Genomic DNA, 6,354 nt, shown 5'->3' with positions numbered 1-6,354 from the left:
TCTACGACCACGTGATCGTGAACATCCGAGGGCTGGAGTCACTCGGTGTGCAGCGGTCTTCATTTTCGTCGATGCTCTGCGACGTCATACTTAGGGCATTACCCCGAGACGTCGTGGTACTGTATCACCGTACTTGTGCCGCACAAGCTGAGAATGATGCCGTGGACAACGCAGGGCTGGACGGTCTACTGAAGCTCCTTTCGGTCGAACTGGAGAGTTTGGAAAAAAGCGACTATAAGGATAGCAGCGGACGAGACAGCGGGGCTCAACATGTGGCGACCCAGCCAGCCCGTAGTCGGCCTTGGAAGCAGCCTACGTCATCTGTTCTCCATACGAAATCGACTCGTGATTATCAGCACTACAACGTGATGTGTGCGTTCTGTTCATCCAAGCAGCACTCCACGGAAGCGTGTCCTACCGACATGTCCCTGACGCAAAAGAAGCAAGTGCTGTCGAGTGACAAAAGGTGCTTCCGATGTACCACGAAAGGCCACAGGGCACGCGACTGCAAGCGGAGGATCTCATGTTCGAAGTGCAAAGGCCGACATGCCTCGAGTATGTGTGACCCAAACAGGATTCCACGGGACTCGCACCAAGCCGCCCGGAATGACGGTGCAAGTGCGACAGTTTGCTCATCACTAGGGAGACGACGGCGAATCAGCGATGGATACAATGCGTGCGTCTTCCTCCAAACGTTCCGAGCCTGGGCGGTAAGCGATCACAACTGCCGCTACGTGCGAGGTGTATTCGACGGTGGCAGTCAGCGTACCTTTGTCACCGAGGAGTTGTCACGACACTTGGGCTTAAAATGCCTCGGATCCATAAACATGGCTCTCAACACCTTCGCCAGTGCCTCAAACCAAGCGGCCGAAAATCGACGAATAGTGGAGCTTCGCTTACGAAGTCAGTTTTCTGACATGGAGGTTTCGCTAAGTGCCATTGAGATTCCGCACATCTGCCAAGACATCGACGAAACAAGAATGGAAGTCTCATTTGTCGCTTCTTTTAAGAAATTGGGAAGGGACGTAGCCGATGAACTCGCACACGCATCAGTGATCACACAAAGTGGAATTAGCGTGCTGATCGGCTCTGATCAAATGTGGAGAGTCCTGACCGGTGAAGTCCTACGGTGTGAGGACAATGATTCACTGATTGCCATGAACTCCAAGCTTGGTTGGACGTTTCAAGGACGCACTACCTTCTTGACATCACAGTGTGCCACAGCGAGAATGATGGTTTGCGCCTTGAAGACTCAAGTAGTCGAGTCAGATGAGTTTCTACGGACGTTCTGGGAACTGGAGCACCTTGGCATATCCGACTCAGTTGAAAGACCTAATGAAGTCAGCAAGGTCATGCAACACTTCGAAAGCACCATGACATACTGCGACGGAAGGTACGAAGTGGCGCTACCTTGGAAGGAGGGATGCGAGCTTTCCGACAACAAGCAAGTTGGTGTGACAAGGCTCCATAAGCTGCTTACTCGTCTAGCGAAGCAAAAGGGATTATTACAGACATACGACGACACCATACGCGAGTACGTGCGAGCGGGACACGCCGAAATTGTTGATGACGTTCCTCCGGAGCCAGACAAGTTGTACTACATGCCACACAAGGAAGTCATCAGAGAGCAGGCGTTGACTACGAAAGTACGGGTGGTTTTCGACACATCATCTCATGACAAGGAATGCAAGTCGCTCAATGAGTGCGTTGAAAAAGGAGACAACCTCTACCAAGACCTTGGGAAGATACTTCTGCGTTTCAGGACACATCCTATAGCGGTAATCGCTGACATAGAGAAAGCATTCCTACAAATATCCATACGGAAAGAAGACAGAGACGCTTTTCGGTTCCTGTGGTTTGCCGAAGGTGACTTAATGGGTAGTCAGCTCAAAGAATGGAGGATGACTCGTGTACCCTTTGGAGCTACATGCAGCCCATTCCTCCTCACGGCGACCATCCTTCACCATGTGAGGAGAACGCAAGGTGTCAAAGAGAAAACAGCAACAAGACTGGCAGAGTACTTTTACGTAGATGACCTGGTTACGGGCGCGGACACGGAAGACGAAGCAGAAGAATTTTGTCGTGGAGCGCAACAAATCATAAAAGCAGCGGGAATGGTCCTACGCAAATGGACCACAAACTCACCTAACCTAATGGTTGCACTGGAACGACAGAAAGAGTCTGCCAGTCAAGAACTGGTAGTGCTTCATGAGCACTCTGTTAAAGTTCTTGGCGTTGCTTGGAATCCCGTTAAGGACGAGTTCAGTTTCTCGGTCGACCGACTGCTAGACTTTATGAAAGAGAAACTTGACACTAAACGGTTCGTCTTACAGGCGACGTCGAGAATATTTGACCCACTCGGAATGGTTGGACCGTACACCATTGCCATACGGATACTATTCCAAAAACTGTGGACTCGTGGAATAAGCTGGGATGACCAACTACCTGATGACCTGCGAGACAAATGGCAAAACCTAGTACGGCAGCTTCCACAACTGCAGGAAATATCGATTCCTCGCTATCTGGGCGGAAGGAGGAAGTTGCCAAGTGAAATGCACCTGCATGTCTTCTGCGACGCCAGCCCAGCAGCGTACGGAGCCGTAATATACGCCGTTACTACCATGGCCGAACGACCCATCTTGCTGATCTCCAAGGCACGTGTGGCCCCCATTAAGAAAGCGACGCTACCACGCCTGGAGCTTTTGGGTGCACTGGTTGGCTCTAGACTGCTGACATACGTGAGCAGTGCACTAAACGACATTCATATTGAGTACACTATGTGGACCGACTCCACGATTGTACTGTCATGGATACGAGGAGACTGCACGAGGTGGAAGCAATTCATTGCTAATCGTATCACGGACATCAAGTGCATCACAAAACCATCCCGATGGAGATATTGCCCAGGATTGGAGAATCCGTCTGATTTACTAACGAGAGGTGTGACGTTAGACAAAGTTAGATCCAGCTCAGTGTGGTGGCATGGTCCTGACTTGCTGCACGGTTCAGTGGAGAAGTGGCCTCTCCAACCTACCATTTCACCGGACATGGATGAAGCTGCCAGAAGCGAGATAGCAGCTGTTCAAGTAGTGAAGGCAACGGAGAGACTTATTCCAATTATAAACATTGAGCGTTTCAGCAAGCTTCAGCACTTGCTGCGAATCACAGCTTGGGTGTTTCGATTTACAGACCGCTGCCGACACAAAACAGAAGAAACTAGCCACCTGACTGCGACAGAAGTCGTGCGGGCCGAGCACTACTGGGTTAAACACGTCCAAAACCAAGAATTTCATGCAGAAGTGAACTGCCTAACACGCGGACGGACACTGGAACACACGTCCTGCAATGCTAACCTTCGCCCGTTTATAAATGCTGACGGAATTCTCAGAGTCGGTGGACGCTTGTCGCTCCTGAAGTCACCGCTAACAGTCAAGCATCCAATACTTCTCCCAGCAAAGCATCATTACTCCGCTCTGGTTGTCATCAGAGCCCATCAGCAAGTCCTACACAACGGTGTACGAGAGACGCTCACCCAGCTCAGAGAGCACTACTGGATTTGTCGCGGGCGTGTCTTGGTGAAAAAAGTTGTACGCAGTTGCAACGTGTGCAAACGATTCGCCGCCAGACCAGGAAGTGCTCCAACAGCGCCTTTACCAAGTCACCGGATAGAGCCAACAAACCCTTTCGAGGTTGTTGGTGTAGATTTCGCAGGCCCGCTCCTAGCACGCACGCAAGACGGCGACGCAAAGTGCTACGTAGCACTTTTCACCTGTGCTGTTTCGCGAGCAATTCACCTTGAGCTCGTCTCCAACATGACAGCTGAAACATTCATATTATGCTTGCGACGGTTTGTCAGCCGGAGGGGACTGCCCCGCGTTATCTATTCGGACAACGCGAGGACCTTTCAAAAGACGTCAGCGGATTTAAAGCGCCTATGTCACATCTTCAAAGAAGAGGACGTCGCGAACCATCTCACCGTCAACGGCATTCTGTGGAAGTTTATAGTGCCCAATTCACCATGGTGGGGTGGATGGTGGGAGCGACTGATAAGATCGGTGAAGACTTCGCTGCGTAACATTCTCGGGAGAGCATGCCTCAACTTTGAAGAAATTATGACAGGGCTGACAGAAGTCGAAGCAGTAATCAACTCTAGGCCTCTAACCTTTGTCGAGACAGACGAAGCGGAACCGTGCACTTTGACTCCAGCCGATCTACTGCTTGGACGTCGACTAACTGCTATGCCATATGACACGGTCGACGTTGACGCCAACTCGAGACGATCGGATGTCATTCGCCGATATGCCTACAGAAGGCTTCTAACCGAGAATTTTTGGAAGCGATGGCGGAAAGAATATTTGCTGCAGCTCCGGTCTGCACACTTCGCAGGCAATCAACGAGCCACGGATCTAAAGGAAGGTGACATCGTTATCGTACATTCCGAGACGTCACCTAGACAACTATGGAAACTTGCAAGAATCCTTCAGGTTTTTAGAAGTTCAGATGGGCATGTCCGTTCGTGCAAGGTTAAACAGCAAGGAGGTCTGATTGTGACAAGGCCCATACAAAAGCTATACCCGCTGGAACTCTGTAATTAACTTCATTTGCGCGGCCGGGAATGTTGTTTCCATCGCGAGCACCAGCGAGCCGACAGAAGAGGAGAAAGAAGTACCAGTGAGCACGAGAGAAAACGGGGACATGGAACTACTAGCAGGGTCTTAATGGTCTCACTCAGTGTCAAATAAAGCCCTCTTTTAATCACCTCGACGGTATCGAGTTCTTCAACGGCTTCTCGACGCCATATCCCAAACAGGCATGATGCTTCGATGATAGTGCCTTCTTCAGTAATGCCTGTTTTTTCGCTGCGTCTTAACTTCGTTGGCTTATTAGCTGTTGTAGCATCGCCAAGATCTTACATTAAGCAATTTACCTTGCAATGAAATAATTTCTGCTGAAAGCGTGAACTCCCGTCGTATCCGACATTGAGGTGTATACAAGGCTAACTATTTTGTTTAGTATGACACGTGTCCTTCATTGATACCACTCGTTTGCCAATGAAATTCTATTATTTTACGCATTGCCTTAATAAGCACCTTTAAAAAATAAAGTGAGAATGGTTCATAATAATAATAATAATAATAATAATAATAATAATAATAATAATAATAATAATAATAATAATAATAATAATAATAATAATAATAATAATAATAATAATTGTTGGGGTTTAGCGTCTCAAAACCAGGATAAGACTGTGAGGCGCGCTGTAGCGGAGGACTGCGGAAATTTCGACCATCTTGGGTTCTTTACTGTGCAGCTAAATCTAAGTACTCGGGACTCTAGCATTTCGCCTCCATCGAAATGCTGCCGCCGCGGCTGGGTGGAACGGATAAGTCAAACTTTCGACTTCCGTTATACGTGCGAAGGCATTTGGCATAAACTAGAAGCCATTGCGCATAATTTAACTAATTGCAGCACACAACTGTCGCAAAGTGCCTCGTTTCGTTAAGTCGAAAACCGTCGTTTTGGTTAGCTCGTATAAAGCAGTGTACTTTGCACATCCTAAAACCACCCGAGCTTGTCAATGATAGCTGCAACGCATTACAGTCGCTTAGAATGGTCATCGCCACCATGAGCGCGTTCGATATCAAACATATTTTTATGTTATTCGAGAGAGCGAGAGAGAGAGAACATTTATTTTTAAAAAAATTGGCCGCGTATCTGCGTGCTTCGCTGCAAATGTCGTCTAAAGACGATAGAAGAGGCGCTGCGTGAGATATGGACGCCATCTGGCAATACGTCGGGAAACATGAGTGCTGTGTTGCGTGCTGGTAGTCCCGGCGCAGCAGCAGGCGAAGACCGGCGGTGACCAACGCGACCGGTGGGGACGCCAGCCAGCCCGAACACGCGGTTTGGCGCGAAGCGCTGAAGCAGAAGAAACGTCCGCACTCAACGAGTACTCTCCACACACTCTTTTATTTACACGTCGCCTGGGTAAAACAGGAATGCCACAGCGGCGCCCCATGGCATTCGTACGGTGCAATACAGAACCGAAACCGAAACACAACAATGAGCTCGTGCAGAGGGCACGGAGGAAGACAAGTTTTAGCGCAGTCGCATTTTCCGCGCAGCTTAAAAAACTAGGGTCTTTAGAATTACATATGTATGCATTTTCTATTAAAGGAACACACCACCTAATACTTACCTAGTGATGTTGCGCCTCAGATATTCCTAATGTTTGCTTTTTTGATCGACAATGTACACTAGTATGAACCTAGTCAGCCGTTCAAGATGGCTGGCCCTTGGGCAAGTGGTTCAACTTTGGTCAAGTGGCTGAACCGAGTGACGTGCCGACAA

Source organism: Rhipicephalus sanguineus, chromosome 5 (assembly GCF_013339695.2).
Source record: "Rhipicephalus sanguineus isolate Rsan-2018 chromosome 5, BIME_Rsan_1.4, whole genome shotgun sequence".
NCBI classification, from domain to species: Eukaryota; Metazoa; Arthropoda; class Arachnida; order Ixodida; family Ixodidae; genus Rhipicephalus; species Rhipicephalus sanguineus.
This window is presented reverse-complemented; position numbering follows the sequence as displayed.